Raw genomic sequence first — 14018 nt, forward strand, 5'->3', positions numbered from 1 at the left:
AGGCAGGTGAGCTACTGGGGTTTGTTTTAATAAATCCCCTTTTCTCTTTCATCAACTCAAGGAGCTTTGGTATGAACCATGCCTGGTAACAGGGACTGTGCAGAGGAAGAATCCCAGCTGGCCTATGGATAAAAAGCTCAGTGAAAGGAGATAAGCCCAGTGCCCAGTGTGGGCAGGACTTCCCAGGGCTGGAGTGCAGACAGAGGCAGGAGAGCCGCCCAGGATGGAAGAAGGGTGTGCCAGGTAGAAGCAGGAAGGCTTGAGTGGCCAGGGAGGGGCTGTTTTTAGTTCCTTACCTATAGAATCAGAATAAAGATCGTTCACTTATTCATGCATTCATTCACAGAATAAGTCTTTTGTGTTGCTCAATCATACACCCAAGGCCCTGGGAATACACCTGCGTACAAGACAGACAAGCGCTCGCCCTCCTGGACCCGATGTTCTGCTGAGAGGGTGGGACACAAAACAAACACACGACAAATTAATATTACGCCCAAGAGCTGCAAGTGCAGGAAATTAAACCAGAGGAAGATTGTACAGAGCTGCAGAAGGAAGCAGGAGGAGGCAGAGCTGAGCTGGACCATGAGGAAGAGGGAGCCGTGTGGGTAGGAAGGGCGGAAATCCCAGCAGAGCAGAGGCACAGCCAGCCGAGTCCTCGCTGCCTCGATCGCGTGGGCCCTGAGAAGGCGGGGGAGATGGCAGAATTAGACTTCAGTACAGCCCTGACGTCTAGGCCCTGTGAGGGCTGGGAGAGGTGCTCCCATTCGGAAGGGAGGCCTCAGGTGTTTAAATGCCGGTGGGAATGGCAGGTGGGGGAGAGGAAGAGGGCAATAATGGGAGGGAGGTCAGGGTTCCTCTCTGACAGCTTCTCTTTCTCTGTGAAATAGGAGGGGTGGTTTCTACCAAGAGGCAGAGGGCTTTGAGGATGAGAAGGGGCTAACTAGAGGCCAGCTAGGTGCCCACAGGCCTGATCTAGGTAGGGATATGTTACGTGCCCAGCAGCTCTGGGAACGGGCCATGAAAGCAGCTCAATGGGTAGCCGGACTATGGATGTGATGGGTGTGGGGCTATGGCCGAGCAGGGTGGAGGTGAGGCAGGCCCAGCAGCCCGAGGCACAGAGGACCAAAGCGAGGTCAGGAGCCCCAGTCAAGAGAAAGAGGAAGGACCCAGGAGGAGGGGTGGATGTGGGTCGCTTCCTGGACAGAATCAGGGAGTGGAGGAGCCCCAGGGAGTGGCCTCAGCAGTGGGGGTCGACATAGAGGCCAGCCCAAGAAGAGATGAAGCACACGACTGCACCAGCTACCCTTACTGCTATAGTGGAATGTTTATCACGGCCAAAACTCCTGTTGAAACTTAATCCCCAGTGCCACAGTATTGGGAGGTGGGCCTTTAAGAGGTGATTGGGAAAGGAGGTCTCTGCCCTTATGAAAGGATTGGTCCACTCATGGATTAACAGATTAATGGGTTAGTAGATGAATGGGTTTTCACTGGAGTGGGATTGGTGGCTTTATAATAAAAGGGAGAGAGACCTGAGCTGGCCTGCCTGGGAACTCTGCAGAGGCCCTGCCACAGGAAGGCCCTCAGCAGATGTGGCCCCTCGACTTGGGACTTCTCAGCTGCCATAACTATAAGAAATACATTCTTTCTCTTTATAAATTACCCAGTTTCACATATTGTATTATAAGCAACACAAAACACACTAAGACAATTACCAAAACCCCAGACATCCGGCTTTGTAGCATCGTGGCCACCGAGACCCTTTCTTTCAGCGGCATAACTGTGTATATAAACACGGCCCCCACTAGCACATGAAAAGGAAACCGGGTGGTGGGGGAGTTACATTTTTAAGTTGTCTAAACACTTACAAAGTGAGAGCTATTTAAGATTTTTATGAGTAACCAGAAATTTTCACGAAGCACTTCGTGTTATGCAGGGGAAGAGAAAGCTGGGAAGACTAGCATTTATTTAGTGCCTACTATGTGCCTTCTCCAACCGGTGGGAAGTGACAGCCTGTCTCCTCCTTGCCAGTTCTCAGCCTCTCTGAATGAGACAGCTTGGTGGGCCCATGGGGACAGCCACTGGGGAAGCTCTGCCCAGAGACACAACCCCCACTGGGCCCGGGGTGGAGGTGCCATCTTGGTGGCATCCCTCATTGAACTGCCTACTGAGCCCCAGGAGAGCCGAGCCTGGGGAGCGGAGGTGGAGGAAGCAAAAAAGCAGCAGGAGGCCAGGGAGCCTATGTGAGCCCACCTGGGGGACCCAGAGTCATGCTCCTGCTGCTGCCCTCATTCCTAATCCACGGAGGCCCCTGACATCAGCCCTGATGGCTGGCAAGGGCTACTTGGGAGGGAAGAGAAAGGGTAGCTGGGGGAGGTAGAAATGGGGCCTGAAGAAGAGTCACGGCTGGGCGCAGTGGCTCATGCCTGTAATCCCAGTACTTTGGGAGGCCCAGGCAGGCGGATCATTTGAGGTCAGGAGTTTGAGACCAGCTTGACCTACGTAGTGAAACCCCATCTCTACCAAAATACAAAAATTAGCTGGGCGTGGTGGCGGGCGCCTGTAATCCCAGCTACTTGTAAGGCTGAGGCAAGAGAATTGCTTAAACCCAGGAGGCAGAGGTTGCAGTGAGCCGAGATCGCTCCACTTTACTCCAGCCTGGGTGACAGAGCAAGACTCCCTCTCTCAAAAAAAAAAAAAAAAAGAGTCACACCAGGAGAGGAGAGGCCGAGCCACTGGGAGGGCTAACCCTGGTCAGGCCGGCTCCTGAGTGGACGGTCCCTGGCTCTGCAGAGCTGGGGAGAACCATGCTGAGTCCCAGCCCTGGAAGATGGGGGAGAGTATCAGTGGCCTTGTAAGGAGGTCACCATCTGCCCTGCCTCCCTGGGTGCCTGACTCCTGAAACTCTTCTAATCACCTCCTCAGTTTCTCAGGTTTTAGCCCAGCAAACATTCAGAGAGTTTCCTGGAGGAAATTAGAAAGAAGAAAGCAAAGAAGTAGAGATGGTTTACCAGGCACAATCTGGCTGACAGCTAAGGGCACAAGGCCCAGCCCGCGGGATGGTGGACACTGTGTCCTGCTCCCTCCACACCCCCAACCCTGACCAGGCTGCACATGTGAAAGTCACCCCAGGGAGAGGTGGGTTCCATGGCAATCCCAGCATCTGGTGTGCTCCTCGGCGCCTGGCATCCTGCCACAGAGGCTGTGGTCACACAGGAGGGCTTCCTTGGCCACAGGCAGGAAGGCGAGCCCACAACCATGTACCCATGGCACCTGGACAAGGTCTGCTGGGGTCCCCTGCCAGTGGAGTGCTGCCTTCTTGGGACAACGGCTGGACCTGGAGGCAAAGGAAGTTCCTCTCTGAGCACAGGGGGGCCACAACTCAGGTACAAGAAATTGATAGACAGAATAGTTGTCACCTGTGGATTTCAGGAAGTGCCTCAAAGGGACCAGCATGCTCCTCTTCCTGCCCTTTCCTCCTTTGCTGGCCAGAGGCAGACAGGAGTGATGGCTGCCACCCTGGACCGTGAGGTGGGAGCCACGTTATGAGAATGGCAGAGCAACGAGATAGGCATGGCACCACCAATCCCAGCCCTGGACTTCCCATGGTAAGGGAGAGAGAAATGTTTTACAGGAGCCACTGTCATTCTCGTGCAGCAAACCTGATCCTAACACGCAGCACCACGACCCCGCCTCCTCCTCTCCCTTCCCTCCCAGTGCTGACGAAGACCTACCATGCAGAGAGAATAGAGGAGGGACACAGAGGCCGCTGGAGGTGATTTGAAAAGGATGAGGACACCCGAGAACAAGGCAATGAAGGTGACCAGGACAGAGGAGTGAGGATAGAGCCTGGAGAGGACTCATTAGTGCAGGGCTGATGGGCAGAGCCTTCTCAGGAGCGTGGCCAGAAGAACCTGACAGCCATGATTTGGGCCTGCACACTATCCCAGGGACCCCCCAACTCAGTCCTCCCCAGAGGGCTGAGGGCCCTCCCTCCCCATACTCAGCAACACTCCAGAGCCCATTCCCCATGGAGGCCCAATCCCCTTCCTGGACGAGGCAGCTGGTGGTGTGTGGGTGCTGGTCTGGTGAGAGAGGGACTCCTTGGAGACTGAGGCCATGGGGGAGGGAGTGCCTGTCCAGACTTGTAGGTTTGTCCCAAATGTAGACCCCAGGTCTGGAGGTGAACACAGCCCCGCCTGATTCCTGAGAAGCCACGCTATCTATGCAGCCCGCTTCTTAGAATTGGACTTCCTCTCCACCCCTCGAACTCAGTGCAGTCAACGCCTACTGAGCTCCTACCGAGTACACTACATGGACGTGGGTTCAGGTGCTAAGGAAACAAGGCTCCACAGTGCAGTCCCCAGGGCGCAGTGCCCTGACAGGCTGCCCCAAGGCTGTGGTGTGCTGGGAAATGGTTCACACCCAGCTCTCTGAAGGAGAACACCTGGTTTGTGGCATTTGTAGGTTTGTAATGTTTCATGATCTAAATCTTCCACCCTGGCCCATTGCAAGTTTATAAACACAGAGTTCTTGAAGTCAGGAAGGCCCTGGCTTGGCTCCCAGGCCCAGCTCCAGCACCCCACTGCCAGGGGCTGCTCACCTCCTGTGCCAGGTCCTCACCCACCACCAGCAGGTCTCGGCCCTGGGCCTCATAGGTTCCCGGCCTTCCCCTGCTTGGGCCCTGGGTTTGGCTCTGGAGCCGACAGCCCGTGCCTTGACTGTGGCAGGTGGGCTGTGGCCTCCAGGTCAGGAAGAATCAGTGGACAGTTGGTCACAAGCACCCTGGCCCCAAATATTGAAATGCTCACATTCTCCAACTCCTCCAACCACTACCCCACCCCTCCAGGCCTTTTCCTACTCTCTAACGGCTTTGCTTCACCCCAAGGTCTCCTCCTCCTCCTCAGTAGTGGCCATTCCCCAGCATTTGGAGCCCAGGACCCCTCCCAGCCCTGAAGCATTTGCCTCCCAGGCTCCCCCGAACCTTGCTCCCCTACTGCCACCCCCTGCCTGTCCCAGAGGAGGTCTCATAGACACTTGCTGCGTGCCGCTCCAGGGAGGCTGCGGTGCTCCTGCCAGCTCTCCGGTGGCTGCCACAACTGCTGTCTTCAGGAGGAGGAATGGCCCCCTTAGCTGCCCTGCCTCTGCTGTCTCAGCCCCAGCATCCTGGCATCATCTGCTCCACCTCCAGGCAAGTCAGAGCCAGGCTTGCCATCTGCCTGGCAGCCTGGGGCACTGTGCCTTTATGGCCCCGGGTAGGATGTGGATCTGGGCCCCAGCCCCTGGGCACCAAGGTGCCAACCCTGCAGGGGAGTTGCTTAATGACCTTCATGAGCAGTAATTACACCCCAGGGCCCTCTCTTAATAACCACGTATTCTCCCTGTCAATGTGCCTTAATTGAAAATGAGTAGGCGATACAAGTTGCTGTGAAGTTGGCTGGCAAGCCCTTAACGTGATATTAATTGTAGTAATTAGTAGTCACTTTGTGTTGGAGTCATCTATAAATAGGGGGTCCATTAGTTTAGCAAAAGAGCATGATTTAAAATGCAAATAAAAGCCCAATTAGACAGATAAATCGCTTGTCTTTTCCAGCAAATTATCATCTTCCAGAAGGACAGCAGCCACTTTGGGGCTGCATTGCTCAGTTCAGGGACTCTGAATGCTTTATACCACCTGAGTGGCCCATCTGATACACTGTCCCTTTAAACGGGTTTGCTCCAAGCTTCCTCAGGAGGCTGTCACTCCTGAGCAGTCCCTATAGACTCTTATTTTATTGGCACAACAGGTGGTCAGGGCCCCAAGTAGCTCCTCCCCCTGCATGCTGATTGGTCCCCTTTGGTGACACAGAAGCACATTTTAAAGGAATAGTAGCACAGTGCATAGGGCACTGGGAGAATGCATTGGGGGTAGGAGGGGTCTACTCTTTGAATTTGGCTCTGCACAGTCCAGACAGAGTGAATCACCAATGCTATGTGTTGTCCTGTGACCCAAAAAAGTTAAAAATAGACTCACACCATTGTTGTGGGGCTGGACAACTTACTTTCCACGTCTTTCTCTCTTCTACAAAAACTACTTATGGTGGTTGCAGAGATTTCTCTCTCTCTGTCATACACACACACACACACACACACACACAGTATTTCTCATAGGCTTTGGGCAAACATTTCACAACTAATGTGGCAGCTAGGGAGGTGTTAAGAGGGCACAGCTTCAAGGCCAGAGAGGAGATTTCTAGTTCAGCCTTCCTTTGACTAGAGCTTCACCTGTTACCCAACACTTTCTCCCAGGGCTGAGAAGTTTCAAACGTCTCAATTAAAGAGGCTGTTGAGATGTGCCTGGGGACATGGGTGAGAGTTCTTTCCTCTCTGGCTTGTTGAGCTTCTGGAGACCTGATGTTCAGGGCTCAGCTCAAAGCCCTTCCTGTCCCCTCCTTCAGCCTGCCACACACCCTCCCCACAAGCCCTTCACTCCTTTGTGGCCAACTGAGGCTGGCCCTCAGACAGCATTTGCATTTTAATAAGAGCAAAAGTCAAAAGATAAAACAGCTATTCCTAAACACAGGGAACACTAACAATTGTCTATTCCAGCAGGAATTTCACCCTTGTCCAAAAAATGAGTAGAACACAGGAAACTTGAAAGTATTACCCTTGATTATATTATCCTTTTATGATTCAATGTTTGCAGCAGGTGGTAGTACTTGCTATTTTTAATGTCCTATTTGACAAAATAAAATATTGGCAACCCTGTGTTGGTCCCAAAAATATTTTTTGGAAATTTTGCCAGGGTATGAAATTCAAATGTCTGGAGCTGCTGAGCTAGAAGACTGAATCAGGGACTTGAGGCGGGTGAGTCACAGCTGCCTGTGTGTGCAGGAGTGTGTGTGAGTGCACACACGTGGTATTGGCTGGTGAAATAGGGACACTCATCGTGGGAGATTTCCCTGTCTTTGAATTAGCACAGGAAGACAGGTAGATCACGGAGGAAGAACTGGAAGGAGGCTGGGGTGCTGTCCCCTCCAATCTTCCCATATTCCAGATGAGGAAACAGGCCCAGGCCACACGGTGAGTTAGGGGTCAAGGCACAAGCCATCACACACTGAGGGCACCTCCTGCTGTCCCCAACTGACCCTGGCCAATGTGTTGGTCCCTAAAGCAAGCATTGGATTAGATGTCATAGGTTCTATGGAGGCTGCCTTGACCTGCTGAATCTCTAGTTGTTCCACAGCAGAGGACATCTGTTTACTCCCAGAGTGTGGAAAACAGCCTTGCTGACAATCAGACCAAGAAATTCCCAAAGAAACAAAGACAGTGCTCAAGACAGCACATTAGAGAAGAGTGCTCCAGGGTCACAAAATGACTGACCAGCCTCATTGAGTGACCAGTGCTTCTCCACCAGTGACAATCTAGCCCTATTTTAATCCTCCTACCTCCTGTATAAAAATTAAGTTCCCTATCACCAAATTGCCCCACTTCTTGGAAGCACCCAACCCCAGACTAGACTCTGCTTCCTCACCCTCTCCCTAAAGTCACCCAGCACCAACCCCAAACCTGGAAGAGGTCCCTTTCGTAACTCTCCTTTTGAAATGCTTGGGAAGTTCTCCAGGGTGCATTCTCCCTTGCTACAGCAAGCTAAATAAATCCTAGGGGTGTGTTCCTGGTGGTTTTTTGTTGTTGGGCTTTGAACAGTCAACAAATATTTGAACCACAGTATTCCGTGCAATGTGGTGATGAAGAAAAGCAACAGTGATCAAAACAATGTGGTCTGTATCAATGGATAGACACAGAGACCAATGGACTAGAACTGAGAGTCTAGAAATAAAACCATGTGTCTCCCATCAACTGATTTTCAACAAGGGTGCTAAGACCATTCAGTGGAGAATAGTCTTTAACAAATAGTGCTGGGACAGCTGGTTAGCTATAAGCAAAAGAATGAAGTTGGACCCTTACCTCACACCATAAACAAAAGTCAACTCAAAATTAATCAAAGCCCTAAATGTAAGAACTAAGACTATAAAACTTAAAAGAAAACATAGGGAGAATTTTCATGACCTCAGATTTGGCAATAGATCCATAGATATGACACCATAATCATGAGCAACAAAAGACAAATTTGAATTTATAAAAATTAAAAATTTGTGTGTTTCAAAGACATTATCAAGAAAGTAAAAATACAACCCACAGAATAGGAGAAAATAGGCCAGGTGCGGTGGCTCACGCCTGTAACCCCAGCACTTTGGGAGGCCGAGGCTGGTGGATCACTTGAGGTCAGGAGTTTGAGACCAGCCTGGCCAACATGGTGAAATCTTCTCTTTACTAAAAATACAAAAATTAGCCGGGTGTGGTGGCACACACCTGTAATCCCAGCTACTCAGGAGACTGAGGCAGGAGAATTGTTTGAACCCAGGAGGTGGTTCAAACAGTTGCAATGAGTTGCAGTGAGTTGAGATTGCACCACTGTACTCCAGCCTGGGCAACAGAGGGCGACTTGTCAAAAAAAAAAAAAAAAAAGGAAGGAAAAGAAGAAAAAAAAATATTTGCAAGTTATATGTCTGGTAAGAGACTTGTATTTAAAGAACTCTCACAAATCAATAATAAAAAGGCAAAAAAAAAAACCCAAAAATGGGCAAAAGGTCTGATTAGACATTTCTCCGATGAAGATATACAAATGGCCAATAAGCACATGAAAAGGTATTTGACATCATTAGTCATCAGGGAAATGTAAATCCAAACAAGGAGACACCACTTTACACCTGCTAGGATGACTGGTATCAAAAAGTCATATAACAAGTGTTGGTGAGGATGTGAAAAGGATCCGAATCTGCCTGACTTCTAAGACTCCTTAGAAAGCAGTCACAGTTCCTCACATGATTAAAGATTAGAGTTACCATATGACCCAGCAATTCCACTCATAGGTATATACCCAGGAGAAATGAAACATGTGCCTACACAGAAACTTATAAGTGAATGTTTATAGCTGCATTGGTTGTAACAGCCAAAAGGTGGAAACAACCCCAATGTGTAACTGACGAGTAGATAAAGAAAATGTGGTCATCCACACAGTGGAACACGTACACGCAAGTCTTGTGTGGATGTGTGTTTTCATTTCCCTTGGATAAATTGCTAGGAGTGGAATTGCTGGGTCATATGGTGAATTTATGTTTAACTTTGTAAAAAATGACTGCGCCACTCTCCGAAGTCTCACTGTTTTACATTCCCTGGGGAAGTGACATTTAAGCTGAGACCAAACAGATGAGAAGGAGCCAGTCATGCAATGAATGGGGGAGAGGTTCCTGGGGCAGACAGGGAGCAACAGCTTGTGTGAAGGTCTGAGGCCGGGAAAAGGGGAAAGATTCGTTGGCTAGAGGAGCTGACTCTGTTAGAAGAAATTGGTAATTTTTTTTTCTCTTTTTTTTCGAGACAGAGTTTCACTCTTGTGCCAGGCTGGAGTACAATGGCGCGATCTCGGCTCACTGCAACCTCCACTTCCTGGGTTCAAGTGATTCTCTTTCCTCAGCCCTCAGCCTCCCGAGTAGCTGGTATTATAGGCAACCACCGTCATGCCCAGCTAATTTTTTGTATTTTTAGTAGAGATGGGGTTTCACCATGTTGGCCAGGCTGGTCTTGAACTCCTGACCTCAAGTGATCCACCTGCCTCGGCCTTCCAAAGTGCTAGGATTACAGGCCTGAGTCCCCATGCCCTGCCCTGTAAGATTTTTTATACTGAGCCACCTGCAAGAATATGAAAATGAGTCTGTGGAAGAGAATGAGGTCCCCAGGGAAGGGCAGTCTGAGCACTGGGCTGTGTGCTGATGAACATGAGAGACTAGGAATGCGTGTGACCTGGAGGGAGGTTGACCACACTGGGCACAGCTGGAGGAGACAGCACCAACTTCCCAGTGAGGCTGCTCTGGGCTTGAATTCCAGCTCAGCCTCTGGGATGTTGGGCGAGATTCTTAACCTCCCTGAACCTCAGTCTCCTCAGATGTAAAATGGGAACCAACTTCACCCTGTCATGAGATGGTGAAGAACCGAGGACTTGCAATATGTATGTCATATCAAGACTCTGGCCTGAAGGGGCCAGATGCCACAGTCCAGGGCAGCTGGTGTGAGGAGTGAAGGGCAGGTATGAGCTGGTCTGAGGAGGGCAGCAGGCAGCTCATGAGGGCTGCAACTTTATCCTGGAGGCAGCGAGAAGCGGCTGGAGGACTCGAGCTAGCCAGGGGTGTGGTCAAGGATGGAAGTTACAACTGGGCATCAGGTCGCTGATCATACAGCATTCTCCAAGTGGGTAGAGCAGGGGAGACCAGAGGAGGAAACCAGTCAGGTGCCTGATTGCAGTAATCCAGGCAAGGTTACAGGGGCCAGGGAGGCAGAGTGAGAGGGCAGAGCACAGGTAGGAGCGCTGAGGGTTGGAGGGGCTGACTTGAGGGCTGGAGGGGAGCAGGTGAGAGATGGAGTGTAGTGTGTCTCCAGGTGTCTGTCTGGGGCTCGGCAAGAGTGGCTGGTCACACCAGAGAGGTTGAGGATTGGGGACAGCAAGTTTGGAGTGGGGAGAAGCAGGGAAGGAGGTGAGTGCTCTATTTGGACATGCTGGGTCTGAGGCGTCTGTGGACAAACCTCATTAACCTCACGGCAGATTGTGAGAAGAAAGGCCCCGTCTCTGGAAGGCCCCCGGGTGCTAGACTCAGCTGTCCTCAGCAACAGCTCCCTGGGGTTTCTTGCCACCACTGAACTTAGTAGGGGCCCCTCTCTTTTCTCATCTGTTTGTCCTGAGCATGGGACAGACCCTTCCCTGATTCCCCACCTCACTGTATGGTCTTAGCTGTGACTTTAACAGGCCTTCACGGTTTAGGAATGATACTATATTGTGATCATCCGAAAGGCTCTCTTCTGAGACCAGCTCCCCACATTACCCCCAGCCTTGCCCTCTGCGTCTTTCCACGTGGCCGTGGGCCTCCGATCCCTACCTCTCTACTGTGGTTTCTGGGGCTGATCCCTGAACCTGGAAAGTACGGGTTCCTCTTCCCGCAGACTCTTCTGGTGTCCCCCAGTGTCCACTCTCCTCTATGAACTCCTGATTTGAAGCTGGGCAGGTACCATTCAGAACAAATTTCCCAACCTTACTTGCAGTTGGATGTGGTCATGTGACCAATGAGGTATACATGGAAGTGTCATTTTCAACAACTGTCTTTAAAAGAATGAGGGGTGGCTTTCATCATCCTTCCCTCTTGACCGAAAGCAGATGGAATGGCTAGAGCTCCAGCAGTCACCCTGGATCATGGAGTAGGGGTGTGCCCTTGGAATGGAAGCCATGCACAATGGCGCAACAAGATAGAAGCCTGGTGGTGCCCTTTGCTGCCCAACTCCAGGGGGCACCCTTCACATGGCATTCTGTGGTGTGTTCCAGAAGGTGCCAGTCACAGAATACCATGTGAAGGGCACCCCTGAAGGTTGCGAAATGCCAGCCTCCGCTGCCTGCCTCTGAGCATCATGCAACTGAGAGAGAATCATACTTTGTTGCGAGCAACTGTTCTTTGAGGATTTTCTGTTATTTGCAGCTCAATCTAACCCCAATGTCCCTGGTCTAACACCTGGTCCCAAGTCCTCATTCCCTTTATCCAGCTCCATCTGTACCCGGGAGGAGTGAATGTTGACTAACTTCAGGAGAAACCCATCCTATCTCTGGCAGTGGCCCCCCAAGACAACCCACAAAAGTCACAGCCAGGATTCTCCAAAGTCCAAGCTGTTCTTAAGTCTCACCTCGGCTCTCCTTGTAGTTGATGATCCACTGTCAACCACACCAAAACGGAGTGGCTTCACACAATTTAGCATGGGTTTCCTGGGCTTACCCAGGCATTTCTAATCTAGGGTCTCCCCAGCCTCCAAAGTCACACAGCATCACTTCTAACACATGGTTCGCCTGATCCAGGCTCAAAAGTAGGGAACCACGCAGGGCATGGATAGCAGGAGGCATGGCTCGCTGGAGACCCCGCCATCACAAAGATGGGAGGCCACTGTAGCTTGGAGGGCAGCTGGACCAGAGACACAAATTTTGAGTTTTGACTATCTTTACTCACAATACTTCTGACATCAAATGCGTGGGTTTTTCTTCCACTCAATGGCCAACTCTCTGATTCTCCAGCCACCCAACCAGATGTTTGTAAACTAAAAATCCTAAGCTCCACACCAACTGAATGGACCCCCTCTTGGCCAAGGGGACCCCAGAGAAACCTTAAAAAATGGAGTTCCTGGTCATGATGGGAAGGGCAGTTTGACATGCCTCAGTGTACCCCCTCCCTTTCAGAGTTTAGGCAGAACTGACAGGAATTGATGTTAAGATAAAGATCACGAGACTGACACAACAGACTCTTTGTGGCAGTAAGATACAAGATTATAAACAGGACCTAAGGCCATGCCAGGCAAGGGTTGTGTCACACCCACAGTCCATCAATCTTACTACACTGCATCCTTAAGTGAAAACATTCCTTTCTGGCCAGGCACTTTGGGAGGCTGAGGCAGGCAGATTGCTTGAACTCAGGAGATGGAGACCAGCCTGGGCAACATAAGGAGACTCTGTCTCTACAAAAGATACAAACATTAGCCGGGTCTGGTGGTGCACACCTGCGGTCCCAGCTACTCGGGAGGCTGAGGTGAGAGGATCGCTTGAGCCTGGGAGGTGGAGGCTTCAGTGAGCCAAGATTGCACTGCTGCACTCCAGCCTGGGCGACAGAGGGAGACCCTGTCTCAAACAAACAAACGAGAAAAACATTCTTTTCTTCTCACTCCAAGTTTAGATAGACAGAGCCTTACACCTTCAACCAATTGTATTTTAAGGAATCTCTGAATCTACCTGTAACCTATCAACCCTGCGTCAAGATATCCAGCCTTTTTGGGCTGAACCAGTGTGTACCTCCCATGTACTGATTTATGTCTTTGCCTCCCTAACAGGTATGAAATGAATCTATGCCCTGACCACCCCGGTGCACTTTTTCAGGACTCCTTGTGACTGTGTACTCTGGGCTTCTGTCACTCATATTGGCTCAGAATAAACCTCTTTTAAATATTTTACAGTTTGATTTTTCTGGTAACATGTCCTTCAACTCAATTCAATTCTGACACGAACTTCCTGGAGTTAGTGCAGACCCCACGGGAAGGGCTCAGTCCTGCAAGACTTCTACTTCAGTTGTCAGAGCTGGGGATCGGGGGGGCCTCATCTGCAAGTCGCAGGTCACCACCTGTACTTCTGACCAACTGGCTCTAAATCAGGGGTTCCTATAACCCCTTCCTCCCTGTGATAATTTGCTGTAATGGCTCACAGAACTCAGGAAAGCACTTTTACTTACTTATACTGGTTTATTATACAGGATGTAACACAGGAACAGCTACACAGAAGGGATGCATAAGGCAAGGTATAGGGGAGAGGTGGGAGCTTCCATGCCCTCTTTGCCCTCTTTGGCTGTGTCCCCTCCCAGCACCTCCCTTTGTGTGGCAACCCAGAAGCTCCCCAAGTCCCATCACTTAGGAATGTTTCTGGAGGTTTCATCCTGTAGGCATGATTGTTTAAATCATTGGCTACTGGTGACTGAACTCAACCTCCAGCCTTCTCCCCTCCCCAGAGATATTGGGACTTTCAGCCCCACCCCTCTAATCATGCCTTGGTCTTTGGTGACCAGCTCCATCCCGAAGCTACCTAGGGCTGCCACTCATCTCATTAGCATACAAAAGACACTTTCCACTTGGGAGATTCCAAGGGTTTTAGGGTCTGTGTGCCAGCACACAGGGACAAAGACCAAATATTTAGTTTTTATTATCACAAGTAAGTGCTGATCAAAACTCCAAGAATGGATGAGTTTAGTGCACGCTTGTGTGCGCTTGAGATTGTGTGGTGTGTGCAGGTGTGTGTATACGTGTGTGGCATGTGTGTATGGTACATGCAGTGTGCCTGAGGTGGTAAGGGGGCTGCACACAGGAGGGAGCTGGAGTTTGTCAGAGAAGTGGGATTCCAGGGCAGCTGTGTCTTC

The 14018-nt window shown here is 50.7% G+C and overlaps 1 protein-coding gene across 2 annotated transcripts in view; it reads right to left on the minus strand.

Annotated features, from left to right (window-relative positions):
• Nucleotides 1–14018, minus strand: part of LOC112622829 (40S ribosomal protein S10) — an 846014-nt gene that overhangs the window by 330843 nt on the left and 501153 nt on the right. The window lies entirely within an intron of this gene.

The sequence above is a fragment of the Theropithecus gelada genome, chromosome 4 (assembly GCF_003255815.1).
Source record: "Theropithecus gelada isolate Dixy chromosome 4, Tgel_1.0, whole genome shotgun sequence".
Taxonomy (NCBI): domain Eukaryota; kingdom Metazoa; phylum Chordata; class Mammalia; order Primates; family Cercopithecidae; genus Theropithecus; species Theropithecus gelada.